The 22,977-nt window shown below is 33.4% G+C and overlaps 1 non-coding gene across 1 annotated transcript; it reads right to left on the reverse strand.

The window, feature by feature from the left end:
* Positions 1-8,499: 8,499 nt before the first annotated feature.
* On the reverse strand, positions 8,500-8,602 carry LOC127542211 (U6 spliceosomal RNA). Its single transcript, XR_007948596.1, has one exon. It is a non-coding gene; the product is annotated as a U6 spliceosomal RNA (small nuclear RNA).
* Between the last annotated feature and the right edge of the window lie 14,375 nt (positions 8,603-22,977).

Consider the following 22,977-nt stretch of genomic DNA (forward strand, 5'->3'; position numbering starts at 1 on the left):
ATATCACCCAGTCTCAGTGGTCCTGGATCTTACCTGCTTCTTCCCTCATAAAGGCTGCTAGCAATTCAGTTACAGACCTCCTACTCTTTACAAATGTGAGTTAGATCCCAGGCCATTTCAGTTAATTGTATTTATATATTTAGAAAACCCAACTAACCACATTTACCTTAGAGAAAATGTATGGCAAACCTCATCCACTCATACTGGGTAACTGCAGGGCATTCAGAATTGAAAGAGGTTTACACATGCAGATGATGAAGCCTTTTAGTTGAAGATCATAGAGTTCAGGAAAACAGAGTAGCTTAGTTTTCAAAATATTTACCACAATGAAGGATAATCAGCTTAGTATGGTAAGGAAAGACTAAGAGGAAGATAGAAACATCTTATCAACACTGTCCCATCCTTCTGCCCCTGCCCCAATCCCAAGTACCTGGTAATCAGTTTCTTAAAACAAATAGAACAGCTTTTAGTTCTCTTTGTGGATAAGGTAATACCAACACAAATCCCATGTGGTATGAAACAATTAAGGAGTCTGTGATGAAAATGCAGAGAGATTCATCACAAATTCCAAATGAGTTTGTAATTAACTATTTAACCCAACTTAAGAGACTTGACTTACTATAAAGATGGATTTGAGTATGTCTGGCTCATTAGACTTGTCAAAATGTACACAATACAGAGGCTTGAGGAATGAGATTGTTTATGAAGGGATCTTATTATCATCATCTCACTATATAACCTAGGAAGAACAGGGAGAAAAATTAAAAGCATATGGAAAGTATGTATTTGTTATGTGGAAGCAAAGGAAACTTTTTTTGGGGGAAACTCTTCAATTACTTTACTATACAGTCTCAAAACATAGCAGGTGATCCAATGAGATACTCTGGGAGAAATACTGCTAGTGTTTTGACCTAAATTTAGAGTGACCTTTTACAGTCTAGCTTCAATCTCTGGTGAACCATTTTTGTTTCTTATTCTGAATTTTATATTTGAAAATGAATTGACTAGATTTTTCTGAATTAGTACCTACAATGTCCTTGAATAGCAATACCACCACTTTCCCCTTATTTAATAATATATCTCTAAGATTCCTGAAGTGTTGGAGAGCCTAGAATAAAAATGGCCTCTTGAAGAGAGGAAATGTGCTAAAGTATTCAACTTGAAGTCAGAAGACTCTGAGTTTGAATCTCATCTAAGGCATTTAATAGCTGTGTGATCTTTGGCAAACCAGTTGTCCTCTCTAGAGTTCAATTTATTCATTTACAAAATATAGGATTAATATATATTGTGTGTATATATATATATATATATACATATAAATGGCATATATATATGACAACCACAAAGTTCTTTCTAGTTCTCAAATTATGATATTCTGATCCATTCTAATGATGATCAGTAATAACTAGGAATGGAAATACAAACTGAAGGCATTGTAAGTTGCCTTTCTTTTGTTACTAACATTTGGCTTTCAGGAATGTGTCTAGACATTAGGGAAAAGAAGCATATTCCAAAGGCTAAGAGTTTAAAATAAAACAAAATGTGGTTAAATGAATAATTTGGTGTCTTGCAGATTTATTTTCATCAATCATGAAACATTATATGACACTATTCTGAGAGTATGAAAGGCTTTGTGGGAGCTTCAAACAAAAAGAAAATATAAAGTCAGCTTATTATCAAAGTGCCTTTTTTTTCAGATGAGCCTTGCAGACTTTACTTGAAAACTTCAGTGAGGATATATTGGTGGTCCTTTTTTATTTCTGAAGAAAATTTATGTTCCTATACCATGATCAGTTTGCTATCATCCTTGATTTTTCTGTGACATCCCAACAGTCATTGTAATTTCTCCCTCACTGTGAACCAGCTGTCCATAATTGCATCCAATAGTTGGTGAACCAAAAATCTCTCTACAGATTCCACAGAGTGCCTAAGGGAACAACAGTAGAAAATAATTAAAGCATGATTTAAAAATAGTTTTCTGGAATGTTTTCCCTTGATTAACTTTGAACACGTTTTGGGGGTAAGGGAATTCTTGGGTCTCTATCTTCTGTCTTCTCTTTCAACTGTTCAATGTAGTAATGAATAACCATCAGCCTGTATTTTATACGTTCTAGACATATAGTCCTTTCAAAAAATACTATGCAGAATTCTAGAGAATGGCAAGGAGAGATAAGAAAGTTTTTTTCTCATTTGAAAAAAAACGTATTTTATACGTTCTAGACATATAGTCCTTTCAAATAATACTATGCAGAATTCTAGAGAATGGCAAGGAGAGATAAGAAAGTTTTTTTTTCAAATGAGTAATATAAAGAAGTAGAAGAAAAAATAAAATGGGAAAGATTTTCTCTTCAAGAAAATGAGAGCTATAAAAATAATGTTTCATGTACAAATGGACATGATAAAACACAAAAATGGTAGACTTAACAGAAATAGAAGAAATTAATAAGAGATGGCAAGAACATAAAGAACAATACAAAAATATCTTAAAATAAGAACAATAAGAACAAATTTTATAGATGGCAAGGAGTAACAGTCAAGCCTGTCTTCATGCTTTGCACAATATCAATTTAGTTACTTAATTATTTTACATATTTTAAAGGAACTAAAATAGCATGGGAGATATAATTTTTGTACATAGGAATACTTTGGTAAATATGCACAGACCATGGAACTGATCATTACAAAGTGATTACATTTAAATGAGTTTTGTCTTAAATTCTCTTTGTTAAAATCAGTAACTATGCTGAAGGGAATCATTAGATCCAAGGGGTTGGATCAGTGAAACTTCAGGACCTTACTCCTCCCAAGTAGTTCAAACAGGGTCTGAAATTATCTTGGCTGCTTCCTTTCCTATGTAAAATGAATATTGTTGTTAGTAGAAGAGTTGAATTTCTTAGCTGTTCTGTTTTTGCCAGAAACAATTTCAGCAACTATTAGATAGTTCAAAACTTTCCATCAGTATGCTATGCTTTTGTGCCTAATTTGTGATTTGTTTCCCTAGCTCTTTATTTAAATTCTCTTTTAGTACAGGTTGTCTGTAGTAAATTGGTGTGGAATTTCTTCAGTTTCTTCTTTTACTGATCTTATCTAAACTCTCTCAATTTTGTTGGATATGAGTAGTATATATTTTATTGCCAATACCTTGACAATCAAACTAATATTGAATGAAGTCTTATTTTTTTTCAAATTATATTCACTTATTCTACCAAGTTTCCTTTATTACATCTGGATGAGATAAGTAGCATAAATAGACATGTAATCCTTTTAAAAAAATAAACAAAAAGATAAGTAAGTTGTTTAACAAAGAAATAAATAGATTAATCAATACGAGTGACATCATGATTTTACTGAAATCAGCAAGGGTGAAAAATTATGTGCAGACATTAATCCTGGCAGCAAAGCCAAAAATACAAAAAAAAAAAAAATTCATTGTGGTTGTATTTTTATCATCTCAGATGGCATCCTTTTCCAGTCAAGTTTTTAGCAATGTCTTTGAGAAGATGCTTAATCAATATTAAAATGAACAAAATCTATTGAAACAAATACTTGCCATTATTGAAATTACTATGTAGTTCCCAAAATTTGTTTGAAACGGCTTTTTTTTCTCTTCAGCTATAAAAAGTGATCCAATAGTATCAAAAGTGATCAAACTCAGGGGGTTGCCTGCATAAAGGCATTGCCTTTTTGAGCAATTTGTCATCTTCATCCTTTCTGATAGATATAAATTATAGGCAAATATTGATAATGATGACCTGCATGCTAAAAGTAGCTTTAAAGACATCATCAAGAACAGGATATATAAGTCAAATGAGAAGTGAGTTTGCAAGAGTGAATGCTAAAAATAAATGGACAAGACAAATAGCAGTATGTCCACAAAATGTTAAAATATCTTAAAGGGGGCAGCTAGGTGGTGCAGTGGATAAAGCACCAGTCCTGAAGTCAGGAGGACCTAAGTTAACATCTAGCCTCACACACTTAACATTTCCTAGTTGTGTGACCCTGGACAAGTCACTTAACCCCAATTGCCTCTGCAAAAAACAAATAAATAAATAAATAAACAAACAAACAAATAAATGAATGAATGAACAAATAAAATATCTTAAAAGGATCTAGTGAATTAAGGAGTTGTTAGATGAAAATTTTGTAGTAATATGTTGTTAGGAATTGCACAAGACATAAGAATCAGTGAAAGTGTAACTAGAAACTCAGATGTGTCTTAGAAAATCTGGCAGAATTCTACCCATTCAGGCTTAAATGGTAGTCTAGTTTTCTTAGGACAAGAAAGTGCTTTTTTTTTTTTTTTGAGAGAGCAAATAGTAAAAATCCCAGTGGGGGAAGAGACTCTTTTTCCAGCCCCTGAACAGTTTAAGAAATATAAAATTAAAAAGATAATATCCACATCAATAAGATAGCAAATCTAATGGAGGATTATATTTAGGTGAGTTTAAAAAATATGGAAGATGGAAATGAGGAAATGAAACTTGTTATATATACAAAATATCCATAAGTAGTATATAGCACTCCAATATCTAAGGGCAATCTACATTTGAGAATAGCATAATTCATCTAAATATCTGTGTAAACAAGAGTAAATAGGAAAATTCCATGGAAGAAGTGTTTGAAATAGCTACAATTTTTATATAATTTTTCATTCTTTTATCCACTGCCTTGTATTGAAATAAGAAGGGGAGTGAAAACAGCAAGACTTATGGAAATAAGGTCTCCACTGTGTGGAATGGATACCTCATAGTAGATTATAGAAAAAATACAGAAAAGAATTATATAGTGCACAATGGAAGTAATTGGGAGAAAATAAAAATCTTTCATTTAATAAGTAAAGACAAAGGTAATGGTCAGCAAGTAAAATATTCAAGTAGATATTTTTTATCTCTGTTCATATGGATAAATTGAAATAAAAGGCATCCTATTCAAAGTCTTCAATTCCTATTATTCTTGGAACTAATCACTAAAGTGTACTACCTGGTGTTAGTATGGACATACACATCTTAGGTATCCTCAGCACTGAAAATGTGTTGCTTAGAAGGTATTTGACTTTAAATTCCCCTTTCTAACAAATATCTCATGTTATACTGTTGCTTCCTGTTCTGTCACTCTTCTCAAACCTATTACCCACCTTCATTATAACAGTCAGTCTTTTACCCATTTCTTATATGTTACTTCTTCTCTGCCTCCATTTCCTTTCTGAATGAATCAGTATTCAGTGATCATTCATCTCAACAAAGCCAAAGCCTGGTCTTCTGGTGCACTCATGTTTACTGATTTTCAACCTCGGATAATTCTTATAATCTCTTTCTCTGTTCCTGCTGGAGAAAGGCTGGTTTAGACCAAGTGGTATAATTCTGTTGCCTTTGGCATTTTGTCTAGGGCCATTTTAATTTTATGTCATGATTGTGAGGAGAAACAATGTTTATAAATATCACTATCCTAGCATTGGATCAATTGGTATTGTTTCAGAGACTATGCAAAATGTTAATGGGGAATGAGATGATGATGAAGATGAGTTCAAAATTAATACAGTTATGTCTATATTACCTGTTGTTTTTTTTTTTTTTTTGGTTTAGTATGTTATTTTTCCCAATTACATGAAAAATAATTTTTAACATTCTTTTTTTTAAAAATATAAGTTCCAAATTCTCTCTCTTCCTTCCTTCTTGACTCCTCATTGCTGAAGCAAACAATTCAATATAAGTTATGCATATGGGGTCATGCAAACTATTTCCATATTAGTAATGTTGTAAAAGAAAAGAACAACAAAAAAAACTCCAGAAAATAAAAATAAAATAAAATAAAACAACAACTATGCTTCAACCTGTATTCAGAAACCATTATTAATTCTTTCTGGAGGGAGGGATTGCATTTATCATCGTAAATCCTTCAGAGTTGTTGTTTCATCGTATTCATGAGAATAACTGTCATTCACAGCTGATTATCTTGCAATATTGCTTTATTACTTTGTATACAGTACATATTACTTTGTATCAGATTCTGTAAGTCTTTCCATGTTTTTCTGAGAGCATCCTGCTCATCATTTCTTGTGGTACAATAGTATTCTATCACAATCTCATACCACAATTTGTTTAGTTATTCCCTAATTGATGACTAAACAAATTCCCTCAATTTCCAATTCTTTTCCACCAGAAATGAGCTGCTATAAATATTTTTGTACATGTAGGTCCTTTTCTTTTTTCTTTCTTTTTTTTTTTTTAACTATTTTGGGATATAGACCTCATGGTATTACTAAGTCAAAGGATATGCATAGTTTTATAACTCTTTGGGCATAATTCCAAAATGCTCTACAAAACGACTGAATCAGCTCACAACTCCAACAGCGTTTTAATATTTCATTTTTCTCACATTCCTTCCATCATTTGTCATTTTCCTTTTCTGTTCTATTAACCCATCTTAGGGAATACCTCAGAATTGTTTTAATTTATACTTCTCCAATTAATAGTGAGTTAAAGATTTTTAAAAATGTGATTATAGATAGCTTTGATTGATTCATCTGAAAACTCATATTTTGATCATTTGTCAGTTGGGGAATAACTCATATTTATAAATTTGACAGGTCTCTCTCCATATATTTGAGAAATGAGACCTGTTCCAGAAAAGCTTACTTCAAAAAATTTTTTGCAGTTAATAACTATATTTTCCTCCATCCTATTCCTTCCCCCTCATTTAGTCTCCTATCTCCTTTCACCCTGAACCTCCTCAAAAATGTTTTGCTTTTGATTCTCCCCATTCTCCTTTTTCTCATGTCACGCCCCCCTTCTCTTTCCCTTCCTCCTTTTTTGAAGGGTAACACAGATTTCTATACCCAATTGAGGGTGCATGTTATTCCCACTTTGAGCCAATTCAAATGACAACAAAGTTCTCTCACTTCCTCTCAACTCCACCTTCCTTTCCCTGTAAAAGCTTTTTCTTGCCTCTTTTATGTGAAAAAATTTACCCCATTCTATTTTTCCCACTCCCTTTCTCTCAGTTCATTCCTCTTTCACTTCTTAAGTTTTTAGATACCGTCCCTTTATATTCAACTCACATCTGTGCTCCTTCCCTTCTCTTTTACTCACTATCTCTCTATCTCTTTTTATATAAACATACATATAGACATATAGACATGTATATGTACATATATATGCATATATACATATGCATACACATACACACATATATACTTCTAACTATCCTAGTAATGATAAGTTCTTTATGATTTTCTCTTTACCTTTTTATATTTCTCTTGAGCCTTGTATTGAAAAGTTAAATTTTCTATTCAGTTCTGGTCTTTTCATCAAGATTGCTAAAGTCCATTATTTCATTAAATATCTATTTCCCTCCTGTTTTTCTCATTTTTTTCTATGTAGGTGATTTCTAGATCTTTTGCCCTTTGGAATATTATATTCTAAGATCTCTGATCCTTTAATGTAGAAGCTGTTGATTCTCATGTTATTCTCATTGAGGTTCCATGGTACCTGAATTGTTTCTGGCTGATTGAAATATTTTCTTCTTTTTCTGAAATATATTTTAACTATAATATCTATAATATTCCTGGGTAATAGGAGGTGATTGTTGGATTTTTTTCAATTATTTTACACTTTGGCTCTATAATGTCAAGGAAGTTCTCTCTCTCTCTCTCTCTCTCTCTCTCTCTCATGATTTCTTTTTCTTCCTTTTTTTTCTCTCAAGGCAATCAAGGTTGAATTTCTTGTCCAGGATTTATACAGTTAGTAAGTATTGAATTTCTGAGGCCAGATTCAAACTCAGTTCTTCCTTATTCCAGAGTTACTGTTCTATTCACTTTGTTAGCTAGCTGCCTCTCTTTTGTCTTCTAAAAGAATTATTTGTTGATTTTTCCAATTGCAGGTTGGATTTTCATCAATAATTTTTTTTAATATTGTCCATTTTGAAAAAAAAATTTAGTCACTCTTTTATTATTGGACCTTCTTGCTTTTCTGGTAAACAAATTCCTGAGGCTGGGGTTCAGAGCTACTTCACCCTCCTCAGGAAATAGAATATATGCTATCCCTAGTTATGTTCTGACACACAAAAAAGTAGGGAAACAGAAGTAATCTCAGTTATGTTTTGTCCCCTTTTCTTCAGGCTCATCATAGTCACCCCACACTAGAATCCTGCTTGCATCATCTTTACTCTTGTCTCTTTTTCTTTACTTGACTGAGAATAAACAATTTCTGACACTTGTTTAGGGATGGGAGGATAAGAAGGTTTTTGGTTAGACTTATTACAGAAATTTAAATTCCTAGACAGGCCTTAAGGATAAGTTTAAAAATTTAGTTTTGGTTAGAGTGAAGTTGAAACATTCTAAAAATTAAAATATCTAGAGATATTTCATAAGGATTGTGAACTCTGTGTGGAGGGGATCTCATCTTAGCATTTTGCTTTACTTATTGTATATCTGGCATATAGCTTATTAGAGTAGTCGGAATTGTAGAAAGAGTTTTAGAAAGTGACTAATTTACCATATTGTAGGTAATTTTATTTTTTATGTATTTGTATGTCATCCTTGTCCAAGGACCATGCAAATCTTCCCTATATAATTTCAATTTTTATAATTTTATAATATATATGAGCTGATGAAGCTTGCACTCTTATTTTCTTTTTATAGAATATTTGTAACTTTTAAATTTGTTAAGTGCCATATAAATCTCGTTAATTTGGAGTAGAATAAATAAATGCTGTCATGTCTAAGATTGAAAAAAAAAGTTATTTTATATTCTATATAATTCTCTATAATATTCTATGTGATGTAGCTTTTCTTTCTAGTAGAAAGATCACTGAATCTGAATCAAAATTGGTGTTCAAATTCAGTCTCTATCACTTATCTGTGTGAACCTTCACTTTCTGGGTTTCCATATCCTCTCTTGTTAGATGAAATAGATTAGAGAGATTCTTACATATCTTGAACTATGAGTTCCAGTTCATAAGTCTGGTAGGAATGGATTGGACAAAAGGAAAATATAGTTATACTTTTAGATTAAAGAGAAGTAGTACTTGTGCTTACAGGGGAAAAAGGTTGTAAAATTAGCACAGCAATCAGAGAATATTCATACAATGGAAGAGTCAGTGTTCTTCAAATCTCAGAATAGCTAGTTAATCACATTATACAGTTTTATGCTTTGAGAAGTGTAAGATAAATATATCATTTGATCCTAGTGATAACAGGTAAGGAAAGATGGCTAAACAATTTTGCCAAGTTTCACAAAGCTAGTAACTATCTGAGGCACTTAAACTCAAGTCTTTCTGACTCCAATTCTGGTGATCTATTCCCTGTTCTTTCCAGTTATAAGGGATTTCAGCAATCATTTAATTCAATTGAATCTCCAAAGGGTACCTTACTACAGGATACTTAAGCAGTGGACATCCATCCTCTTCTTGAAGATCATTAATGAAGGACCACCTATTAACTCCTGATGTATCATTCCATACTTCAATAACTAAAATTATTTGGAAGTTTCTCTCCTTGGTGTCAAATCTGAATTGACATAGCAACCATTGTTCCACTAATCATTGTTTATCACCCTCAGATGCATTTGATTAATTTCCTTTAAGTTAAATTCTTCAGGCAAAAATGCCTATTTTTTTTTTTTTTACCACCATTTATTCAAACCTTCAATCTAAAATCTGGCATTGTGAAAATTCCTTGGCTTGATAATCTGTTTAACCATTAACTCATTTACTTGGAACAACTTTCTATTCAAAACTGTTCCATCAAAACTGTTATCTAAAGAGTAGGCTAGTGGACAAGGGAAAGGATTTTGAATTTGTTCTTAGAGAAACAGTTTACATCCTCTCTGCTCTTCAGTGAAAAATGCCTTGTATGGATCAAGTGCTTAATAAATTCTTATTAATTGACATTGGGGTAATTTTATGTATCTTAGTCTCCTCTATAAAATGTTAGACCAGATGATCTCTAAAATAACTTCCATCTCTTAAGCCTATGATTGTAAATCAAAGAGTCCCGGTTAATATATTTCTTTTTCCATTTATGCTTTTCTACTATCTTCCAAAATTGAAGATTTGTCCAAGCTTTTCTCACTTTGATTTTCCTTCATGCAAATGAGGAATTTACTGGATAGTAAGAGAGGAATTTTTGGCTTATCATCAAACAGCCATGTTTTCATATTATTTCTGAGCATGCAAAAATCCCATATAATTCACTTTTGGTGTAAAAGATCAGATGACTCATTTTCTCAGAATAGTTTTGGTGAAGACCTTCCTGATGGAACTGGACAGGGTAGTGATTTTGATCCTGGGCTCCTTCTAATTAACATACATTTTTGCAGTCCTCTGTCAGATTTAGCCTTTCAGCTTTCTAACCTTTTACTACCTGAATCTGGAGAAGAGGTTGTAAATCATTAAATATTGGAAAACTGGGAAATGTAACACACTATAAAGGCATGAAGCTAGGAGCTCAAGAATGTGCGGACATAAAGATTTTATTTCTTTACATAAGGTTTAAATGAAGACTCTGTGGTATAAATCTCTACTTTCAAAGTGGACTATTACTTTTCAGCAAGAAGGAGGGCATGCTTGACTGTTAAGTGGAATATTACACTTTTAGGTCATCAAAGAAATCTCAATAAAGAATACATACAGTGTTGTCTGCAGACCTTCCCCCAAGACTGCCACCCCTCTTAGGGAAAAAACCCCTCACAAATTAAAAATATCTTAAAAGTGAAGTATTTTTAAATGAACTCACTTGGTTTCCTCATTCTTGTTTAATGATCTTTGTAATGACCTCTAACGATTCATGTCAGGATTTCAGCCTTATTATCTAAGGGTGTTGTTCATTCTTAATTCTCAAAGAAGATCAATGTCAGCATGATATCTTGATTTGCTTGTGAATTGGATTTAGGTGAGGCAGAGATGTACAACATCACTAGCTTCATTCTCTCCTCCAGATTCATCAAGTCCAGTGATAGGACAAAAGTCAGGATGACTGGCCATCATCTGTGATTAAGTTGGTGTGGATCCTTTTTCTACTAGCATATAACGACATTCCTTCTCTGACTAGGTTGATGGTTAGAATCCTTGCCCTATAACCATCTGAATAATGATCAACTCTCATAGTTGTAGTTAGCTAACAGTTAGTTATAGTTATATATGTAGCTAATAGTTATCTATAGTTAGTAGTTAGCTAAGCTAGCATTTGAATGACAGACATCCACAGGGAATTGTGAGCCCATGACCAAATCCCTTCAGTTTTTCAGACTTGTGATAATTCATATTTCAGCAGAATAATTCTAGTAAGCCCAATACCATTTGTGCAGTACAGTAGGGTGCTGGAAAATTGTATTAGTAGAAATTGAACGGATCAAATGAGATGATATACATGAAATCTCTATGAAATGCATAAAGTCTCATTCAGATTCAAAGTATTACCATTATTAGGGGAATTGCTTTTGTATTATGCTGTGTAGCCATGGCTCACAAGAAAATAAAGATCATGATTATACAATTCCATTGCCTAAGGAGAAGATGGAAGGATTATTTTCAAGAGCAATTAAAAAAAAAACCAAAATACAAAAAATGAAACAATACAAAACAAACGAGAACTTGGCTGTTATTGTTTTGATAATAATAGTATTAATGAGTTTTCATGAATTGCATATTCAGTTCTCCACTTTTAAATTACATGATCTTAGACAAAACATTGGTTTTTCTGAACCTGAGTTCCTAAACTCAAGCTCTACTTGTGAAGCCTCATACAGATCCTTTAACTACTTGGAATTTAAGTTTTCTCATGTGAAATGAGGGAGGGTGGAGCAGGTACACTCCTAAATACCTCCTGGCTATAAATGGATATTTTTATCATCTGTAAAAGTGATGAGAACATCTGCCTTCCCTACCTCATACCTCTAAGAAATATATCTGTAGAAAGCTTGGTAAACTAAAAGACAATATGAATAGGCAACTTGCTATTATTAAAAATAACATGCTGGATAATTACTGTAGAAGAAGCATGCACTGGAAGATTACAAGTTTCAAATGTTATTTCAGAATTCATAATCACCCAGGAAAAAATAATGATAAATGTGAGAGGGGATGTGGGAAAACTGAGGCACTAATATATTGGTGGAATTGTGAAAGGAACCAACCATTCTGAAGAGAAATTTGTAACTATGCCTAAAGGGCTATCAAACTGCGTATCCTTTGATCCAGCAGTGTGTCTACTGAGTCTGTATGCCAAAGAGATCATAAAAGAAGGAAAAGAATGTACATATGCAAAATGTTTGTAGCAGTATTTTTTGTAGTGACAAGGAACTGGAAATTGAATAGATGCCCATCATAGAGCATAGGGAATTGCTAAATAAAGTATTGTACACAAATGTAATGGAATTTGATTGTTCAATAAAAATGATGAATAGGTTAATTTCAGAAAATCGGGAAAGATTTACATGATACTGAGAGAAGTAAGCAAAACCAAGAGAACATTGTCCACAGTAACAAGAGAATTATATGATCATTGAGTATGATGTACTTGGCTCTTTTCAACAATGAGATGATTCAAGGCAGTTCTAATAGATTTGTGATGGAAAATGCCATCCACATCTAGAGAGAGGACTATCAAGACTGTGGATCAAAGGATAGTATTTTCATCTTTTGCTGTTGTTTATTTGCTTGCTTGCTTGTTTTTTTCTTTCTTGTGTTTTTTGTTTGTGTGATGTGATTTTTCTTATGCAGCATGATGAATATGGAAATATGTTTAGAAGAATTGCAAGTTTAATTTATATTGCATTGCTTGCTGCTTTGGAAAGGGAGAAGAGGGAGAAAATTTAGAACATAAGGTCTTGCAAAAGTGAATTTTGAAAACTATCTTTGCATGTATTTGAAAAACTAAAATACTATTTAAAATGAATTCATAGTCATCTCCATTAACTAGTCTCTATAGCACTTTTAATTATCAGGTACCTTTTCATTCATTATCTCATTTGATCTTCATGATAATCCTTTTTTAATTAAAGCTTTTAATTTTCAAAACATATACATGGATAATTTTCTACATCACCCTGACAAAATCTTGCATTCTAACTTTTTCCTTCCTTTCCCCCCCCCTCCCCTAGACAGCAAATAATCCAATTTATGTTAAACATGTGAAATCCTTCTATATTTATTTCCACAGACATCATGCTGCACAATGAAAATCAGATTAAAAAAAGAAAAAAATGAGAAAGAAAACAAGATGCAAGCAAACAATAGCAAAAAGAGAGAAAATTCTATGTTGTGATCCATACTCGGTTCCCACAGTCCTTTCTCTGGGTGCAGATGGCTCTCTTCATCACAAGACCATTGGAACTGGCCTGAATCATCTCATTGTTGAAGAGAACGGTGCCCATTAGAATTGATCATTGTATAATCTTGTTGTTATAGTGTATAATGAACTCATGGTTCTGCTTTTTTCACTTAGCACATGATAATTCTTTAAAATAAGTGTCAGTCCCACTTCAGAGTTGAGAAAGTTAAGGTTTTGAGAGGAAAAGTACTCAAAATTTATCAGATACTGGTGTAACAATGGAACAGTCTTAACTTAAATTTCCTCTTCATGTGGGAAAGATTCCTTTCTAGATTCCCACCCTCTCCTAGTTAATAATGTAAATTTACCCTTTAACTCACAAATCCTGGTCCCTTTGAATTCCAATAGAAGATCTGACCTGTCGCAGCCCCACCCGGATCTGAGCCAACTTTGGAGCTATACCCAAAAGCCCCTCGAGCTAAATCTCCCATTATAAAAGGGAGACACTGGGACCCCCTTTTTCCAGAGATTCCAAACATGCTAGCCATGTGAGGACCCTCTGTCCACTGGACCCTCTGTCCAGTGCCTTTCTTAGCTCTATCTTCACCTATCTCCTTACTTCCAAACCCAGTAATAAGCCTCTTTTATCAGTCTAGCTCTTGGGCCAATAAATGCTTTTATTGGGGACTCGCACTGCTACTAGACCCCATTTACCACCATATCCTTGTGCTGAATCCAAGGGGGTTGCAGGGGAGCTTTGCTTGACTCCTTGTACCCCAAACCTGCACTAGACCTTAACTAAGCCCTAATTTCATTTAGGTATCCCAAATCTAGACCTCAACACTCTTATTACTTGGACTATAGAGCTACTGAATGGAAAGTTTCCTTGTAGTGTTGGGAGATGAAGTTAGGTGAATAGAAAAAGTCAACTGGAAGTTCCTATTATACAGATAACTAGGAACCATAGTTTAGAGAAAGGGAATATTGTAGTATAATGGGTGAAAACAATGGAAAAGTATTACTACCTCTGACATGGAATGAAAATAAGAAGCTCTCTGTATGGTAAACTCTATCTAAGTGGGGGAAGGGGATTCAGAGAAGGGCAAAAACAGTCTCTAACCTGAGGTTACTTACATTCTAATTGGAAATTTAACAGATAAATAAATAATATACCCAAGGTAAATATGTGACTATAGAAAAGAGAATGGTAGCCAGGGGGACTGAGAAAAACTGTAGCTTCAGCATTCTTTCTGGCTATCCTTCATCTCTGGAATGCTTTCCTTCTCCACTCTATTGTTTTCACTGATGTCCTCGAGGTCCTGACTAAAATCCTTCCTCCTGCATGAAGACTTTCCTAACTTTTTTTAATTCCAGTACTTTCCCCCAGTTATTTATTTCCTCTTTATCCTGTATATAGCTTGCCTCATATATATTGATTATTTGTGTTGTTTTTCATGCTGTCTTTTCCATTAGGTTGTAAGCAATTTGAAAGTAAGGACTTTCTTTTTTTTGCCTCTTTTGGTATTCCAGCACCTAGCACATAGTAGGTATATTCTATAAGTATTGAGTGATTGGCATGTGGGCTAATCTTATAGGAAACAGACTTTTAAGAGGCAAAAGTGAGAAGTGAACATTTTAGTTGAGCTTGCCAGGACAACAGCACAGGGAAGGTAAATGCATAGGCCAGCCTTAATGGATCTCAGAGTGAATGGAGTTCGGTAAAGTGTAAGTCGACTGGGGAAAGCAGGAAAAAAGCCACATTATGAAGAGCTTGAAATGCCAAACAAAGCATCCCTGACTTGGAACTCAAGAAGCATGATGTCAAAAAATTGAGCCAAGGTTATATGGGTATCCAAACCTTGAGGTAAAGGGCAGGAGGCCTGCAGAGAAATTTTAAGCAGTCTAGATCATATCTGAATACTGGTCCATCCAAAATGAGTTTTGCATTTATGGGTGATTTAGCTTGGCCCTTTTTGTGGAAGTACACCGCAGCTGAACCCAGGTCATGTGACTCTAAATCCAGGGGTCATTCCCCTGCCTGACACTGCTCTCTTGGGCTTGAAAAGAAAACATAAAATGACAGAGAAAAATATGATAGAAAAAGGACAAGCAAGCTTGGCATCCTTAAAGATATCGCATGATTTATAAGTGGAACAGAAGTATACAGAGCTGCCAGTGCATACTTGCATGTAATAAATACTCCATAGAGATGGAGAGGCATTAAGCATAAAAAGCAGAAAAAATAGTTTAGCATTCTTTTTCTTGTTTTAAAGAGAGACTTTCTGGATGCCAGCAAAACCTTATTCCCTAGTCTCATGAATATTTTTATCAAGAATAGTCTATACTACTAGAATAGAGTACACTACCTGGCAAACATCATTGGAACAAAAGGGAAATGATGTATCAATAACAAATATCAAGAAATAATAAGAAATGGGGAAGAGATATGAAAGTACGAAAGAGAAATGTTAAAAGAATGAATAAAATATAGATTAATACCACTTTCTAAGGATTTTTAACTACTAGGAAGCAATATGATGTAACAAAGATGACAGAATAGTTCAGAACCTCAACAAGCAAATATATGATTTGTTTAATCAATAATCACTTGATAAAGGTTTATAAGGTGTCAAGTATTATGGAATTATTCTATATACATAGAAAAATGAAGACAGTCCCTGTTGTCAAGGAAATTACTATTATTATTATTATTTTTAATAAAGGAGGCAACTTAATAAGAAATAAGCACATACAACATACAGTGTACATGGAAGTTAAAGGTAAAAGGAAGGGTCTAAAAGCTGGAGGGCTGGGATAGGCCTTTCCCAAACTTGGTCTTTAAGCTGAATCTTAGAAGATTGCTGGAAATTTTAAGAGAGAAAGGTCAAAGAGCATATCAAGTACAAGGGATAATCACAGATCTAGAAATGGGAAGTTTGGTGTTGCTGTGAGCTACAGTCAAAGTATAGAATGGCTAAGGGAATCATAGTAAAAAAAATTACTCATATCAGGGGGATTCTTCTGGCTTGATGGAGTTCCAAAGATGACTTGAGTCACCATATTCTTCTTTGCTGATCAGACAAATTTCTTCATTGAGTAAAAGGATTAAGGGTAGGTGGGGGGAGAAGTGAGAGTGATATTGGTGGCACTGCTCAAGAGAAGTTACCTGACACAGAATCCTTGTTGTACATGTTTTTTTGTTAGGGCTAAGTGAACCGCCTTTTGTTTACTAATGACTTGTGAATGCCTCATTTCCTCTCAACATTAAAACAAAACAAGGTGTTGGGGTCAATCTTGCCCCTAATACTCTCTAAAAGATGAATTTTTGGAATTATTTTGATTTGTAATTTCTTAGGTTATTAGTGATTTAAAGCAATATCTCATATGCAGGGGCATGCCAGCTTGAATAGGCTTCCTGAGTCAATTGTTAAATTTTAATATAAGCATTTAAACCTTGAAAATGGGCAAAAACTACAAATCAGAGTTTGATTTGTTGTTTTATTGATTGTTTGGATTTAAGTGATGGACACAATGTTAATAATGTACATTATACTTAAAAGGAAGTCCTGAATTATTATTATTATTTTTGTTATTTGCTGAGAACTGGTTGGTAAACATGTATGATCAATTGCTGTATGACATCCTTGTTAATAGTTTTCAGTTTTCCTTTTGAGAAACTTTTGTCTTCTGACTATCCATTTAGGAAAGACATTTGGCCTTAAATATATTTCCATTATTCAGATTTAGACTGCTTAAAAATTCTCTTCAGACCTCCTGCTCTTTATGTCAAGGTTTAGATAGCCATATAACCTTGACTCAATTTTTTGACAACATGCTTCTTGAGTTCCAAATCAGGGATGCTTTGTTTGGAATTTCAAGCTCTTCATAATATATTAAATATACTAGATATCAGACTTTTACCAGAAACAATATGCATAAATATACATATACATATATATATATATATATATATATATATATATACACACACATTCACACAGAGAGAAAGAGAGAAAAAGAGAGAGAGAGAAAGAGAGAAAGTCTACTATATATCAGACACTGCTAGATGCTAGAGTTACACGTGTTTTTTAAAAGTGAAACAATATTTCTAATTAGCTTATATTTTATAGGGACAGTCAAGAAACAAAAAGAAAATTAATGCAAAATAAATATAAAATTAATGCATACTTAGTTGTATGTGTGTGACTATGTTGTATACCTATAATTGCATAGATAGATATAGATATCTTATTTTGCATCTCCTGCTTCCTAATTTCAGCCAATGTTAACAAGATTCTCTTCACAGGGTAAAATTATCACTTCTAAATTTACTATCATACAGCTAACTCGAGCCTTGATTAATACCACCTTCCTCAGCCTCTTTTCTCTGGTGATTGAAGAGATGGAGGATAGAATACCAAACTCTTCCCAATGCTTTCTTTATAGAAGGAGGAAACTGACTTTCACGTCATTTCAGTTTGTATCTGTTGCTCTTCCTTGTTTTACCTCCACAGAAAAAGCTGTTCCTGCTGCAGGTAGTTCCTCTTGTCTCATTACCCCTTCTCAAACTGTCTTGCCCCTACTTTTTGATTCCTTTTGTGTATTATCTTCCCTTTTAGATTGTAAGCTCCTTGAGGACAAGGATTGCCCTTCTTTTTATTAATTGCATCTCCAGCACCACACAGTACTTGGCACATAGTAGGTGCTTAATAAACATATCTAATATATAATACATGCAATACATACATACATATACATATGTAGGTCAAGAGATAGATTAGATAGGTAGGTAGATAGTAATTAAATATAAGATGAAGTGGGGAGGAAGTACACTAGAAGTTGGTCATCTTAGGAAAAACTTCATGATGAAATTGATGAAAATAGTATCTCCACTATATGTTAAAGGAACAAAGGAACTCAATGAAACAGAGGTAAGGAAAAGCTACATTGCATACATGAAGGAATTCTACTCCAAAGGCCTGAATATGGGTCATGGAAATATGCTATGTGAAGAATAAAAGTCCATTTGTCAGAATGGGTCTAAGGAGGTATACAATAAGGATGGGAAGATAGATTGGTATTAGTTTTTGAGAGGCTAAATTCCTAGTGCTCTCCCTACCATATTACCTGACAATCTGACACATGGAAGGCAAAAAGAGAGCAGTATCATGCAGACCCACAGAAAAGAGAATGATCAATAGTGTCAGATGCACAGACAGGTTAAGAAGATTAGAGTTGAGGAAAAAAATCATCAGATTTGATAACTAAGAGATCATTACTAATTTTTAGAGAGCAATTTCAGTTAGATAATGAGATCAGAAGTCAGATTGCAAAGAATTGAGAAATGAAAAAAGAAGGTAGAGGCAGCAGATATAGAATACCTTTTCAAGGATTTTTACTGAGAAAGGGAGAATGATATAGGACCATAGATTGAGATGATAAGAAAGTGTAAGTTCTTTATTTTTTTTTTTATAAAAGAATGAAGAAGATGGACATTTTTAAAAGCAGGAAGAGAACAATTATTTGATTGGGAAAAGTTGAAGATTGAAAAGACGGGTTGATGAACAATATTCTAATTTATTGAAGAAAACAGGATGAGATGAAATCTCGTGTAAATGTAAGAGAAAGGATGGTTTTAGAAAGACAGAGATTTTGGGCTTTATCAGAAACTTGGGGAAAGGATTAAAGAGTGATGAATGATATATAGAAATTTTGAAATGAAAAGGAGAAAGCAGGCCTTAATGAAGAGCACAATGATGGGCCTTAATTTTGTCTCTAAAGTCAAGGGAAAGGGCCTATGGGTGGGATGGGGAGAAAGTGTGGGGGATTTAACAAGGGAAGAGAAGATTTAAAATAGCTTTTGTGGGAAATGAAACAGAGTCAATTAGGGTAGAATGAAAGGACTAGCTTCCTGAAATGATTTAGTTTGTGCAAAAGCTTTTCAATTTCATTATCAGAACCATTTCTCTGACTCTTATTTGCTTAAGAATATTCTCCTTAGCATTCTTGAAAGACTTCATCTCATGCTCTTTTAATTTTTAATGGTATGTCTTTTTATATTCAGGTTGTCATATATACATATATGTGCTATTTGATACAATAAGCTATATACAAAAATATATAGCTTAAAAATTGTATCAAATAGTGTAAGATATTGGTGTAAATCATTTTTTTGGCCAAACTTTAGTTTTTTTTTTTTTTTTTAGAAGTTTTTGGTTAATAGTTAGTTTTCTCAAATATTTTATGTCCTCTGGTTTATTAAACTCTGGCTTCTTGAGTTGGTGAGTATTAAATGTTTTGAAAAACCACAGACCAATTAAATTAAAAGCAATGAAAAATAAAAAACCCCATGGTGATCACTTGGAAGATTGATATGGAAAAAAGAATCTGGATTTAAATCCCAAATCTGTCACTCTCCTTTACTTTAAAATTTGGAGATTGTACTACATGATCTGTGATAGTCCTTCCAGGTCTAACATATAGTGCCATGAAAATTATTCTTCACTTCTTTTTCTTTATTTTTGGTAGCTCATGGCAGGAGGCAGAAGTAGTTTTCAAATAGTTTTCAAACAAAATATGTATAATAAAAATAACAAGTATGATACTTTCAATAAATAGGATATATTAGTTCAATTCAGGGAACTTATAAAGGCTGGGCAAACATTACTAAGTGCGTATATTCATTGAATTCAAAGTAATGTGAGTCCTTGGGAATTTGGATTGTTATTTTTGGGTAATAAACTCCTGAATCATTCACCCACTAGATGGCAGTAGCATACAAAGAAGTCTTTTCGATAACTTGTATCTTTACTAGAACTGTCACTCCTTACAAAAGCTTGTAAAAATATAGAGCTTAAAATAACAGATTTTCAATGGAAACCATTGTAACTTGTTTTCTCCCCCATCTTTCTTCTTCTTCTTTTTCTTTTTGTTTGGTTTTGTTTAGCTTTGCCTTACTGGAAAATACTTCACCGTAAGGATGACAGATGACCAAGATAGAACGGTCAACTCCATGCACATTTATCTAACAGTTAAGTCTTCAGAAAACATTGCAGTGGAATGAATTTTCCCTAATTATATTACTTCTGCTTGTTATTGGCCTGCTTTGATATCCAGACTAAAATTACAAGGAAGTTGGCAACTTTGGAAAACTGATTTCTTCCCACAGTATTGAGGTTGCTGCAGTGACCCTCAGTGATAGCTATCCAGCACCATTGACAAAGTGGACGTAGACAGTTGGGGAGTGGATGGCTACCTCCTCTTCTCTTTATGGATTCATGGGCTTTGTGTCTCTTTTAATCAACTTTTTTAATCTCATAGTAAACCTGACCTCAGGGAATCTGTTCTTAAAATGTTACACTGTGGATGAAGTTAGCCATAACCACTATGTCTGTGATCCAATTATTTTTAATAAGACTGTCCGTGGATGAACTTACATTTTTCTATGTTAATGTATTCGGTGCAATTTAAATAAGTTGAGTTTTTATTCGTTTTTATTTGATCAAAATATCCTTTTTTTTTTTTTTTTGGTATGGAAATTGACCATATTTAAATAAAGTACAATGATGAAAACAATGATTTAGGTAATGTTACTTTTACAGTTTTTGAAATTATGAGAAATAGCAGGTTGTAATATGTACTAATAAAACATGATTATATTTTTAATTGTACCTACAATTTCACTGGTGGTGTTAATTGATAGTGTGAAAGTTCTTTAGTCACTACTCTCTATCCCCTATGAGCAATTCATATGTTACTTGTATTTTTAAAGAGTGGTCTGTAGCAATGAGAGATTCAATGATTGGCTTATAGTCACACACCATCAATATGTATTAAACATTTTCAAATCAAATTCAGCTCTCTGGTTGTGACTTGATATGACCTCTCAGCCATTAAATATTAGTCCCAAAATAGCAACAAATATGTGACTTTCCCTTTTCTTTCCAAATTATAATTCAGGATCATTAAGCCTAAAATGAAGGGAATTGGCTGAAAATAAATACTCCCTATTGGCAAAATATTTAAGAGATACGACTCACCAACAATTATAATAATATCTAGAAATTACAGAGAACTTTAATGTCTCCAACATGCTTTGCAAATATCATCTCATTTATTCCTCAGAACAACCCTGGGAAATAGGTGCAATTATGATGCACTTTGAACAGATGAGGAAACAGTATCATAACTTACCAGGGTCACACAGCTAGCAAATGTGCCCCAATTGAACTTAGATCTTCCTGAATCCAAGACCAGTCCTCTACCCATTGAACCACCTTGTTCTCTCTACTTCCATTCACTAAGGACATTGCCCAGGTTTTTGTAAAGACCAAGACTCTTTCCACTTATGGATTTTTTTTCTTTCCAGCAAGGGGCAGCATGACTCAAAGTTAACAAACACACAGAGGACTGGGAAAATTTCCAACTAAGTGCAAACACAGAAATCCATTAAAATGACTTCTATGGATCTGTAACATTATCCTTAGTATTCAGAAATGAAATACACAAACTTTTTTTTCAAAAAGAAGATGAATATAGATTATTAATTAATTGTATTCTGAATACTATTTTGCGAAACCTGGAAGAACCAAAGGAAAGAAGATCCAAAAAGAGAGTAGAATAGAAATGTTTCTTTGCTAAATGAGAAAGGGAGAGAAGAAGGAAAAAGAATTTTTAAAAGATATATATTTTTTACCTCCACATACTACTTTTATTCTAATCAAGACATACATATTTTTTGGCCAGATTTCTAGTTCAGTCCATCAACAATCATTTAATAAGCACTTATCACGTGCCAAACATTTGTCCTAAGCATTATAAGTACAAAGAAAGATGAAAATACCATTCCTGACCTCAACGAGCTCAGAATCTAATGGGAAAATAAGATAAAAACAGTTATATGGAAGGTCATCTCAAAGATTAAGGCTGTAGCCATGGACAGTGAACATGGAGCTAGTTAGAAAAAGCCTCCTTTAAAAGGCGGCATTGAAACTGAGGCTTGAAGGAATCTGGGAAAGCAGTCGCAGAGGCTTGGAGAGAGAAGATTCCACATATGGCAAACAGCAACTGAAAAGGCACAGAGCTAGGAAATAGTGTCACATGCAAGGAATAACAGCAAATAGATCAGTCTTGGTACATCATAGAGTATGAAGTAGTGAGTAAATTATAAGAAGACTAGAAGCGTAGGAAAGATCCAGGTTGTGAAGGCTTTATTTTATTTTTAATTTATGGAATAAAACAAACAGTTCTATAATACAGTATAATAAAAAAAATTGCATATGAGATGATTAATCTATTATATACAACATGCTATTCCATTCAAATATACAACAAAATTATCATGTAAATTTTTTCCATTTCCCAATACCACCTCAGAGATGTCTGTCATTAGATACAAATAAATGTGTGTGTGTGTGTGTGTGTGTGTGTGTGTGTGTGTGTGTGTGTGTAAATTATTCTAAATATATCACTATGGATGCCAATAACATCTTTCTTCACATATCCTTTAGAGCTACTTTGGGCATTTATGTAGTCAAAATAACTTATTTCCTCCAAATCTTTCTTAAAGTAACAATTATGCTTTTACTGTATGCAATGTTCTCTTGGTTCTGCTCATTTACTGTGGGATATAGCAAAAGCAGTGGTCAGGAGGATTTTAAGAAGATTTTACACATACTTCTTATGCTTCAGGAAGGTCAATCATATCAGAT

Source organism: Antechinus flavipes, chromosome 6 (assembly GCF_016432865.1).
Source record: "Antechinus flavipes isolate AdamAnt ecotype Samford, QLD, Australia chromosome 6, AdamAnt_v2, whole genome shotgun sequence".
In the NCBI taxonomy this organism is placed as follows: domain Eukaryota; kingdom Metazoa; phylum Chordata; class Mammalia; order Dasyuromorphia; family Dasyuridae; genus Antechinus; species Antechinus flavipes.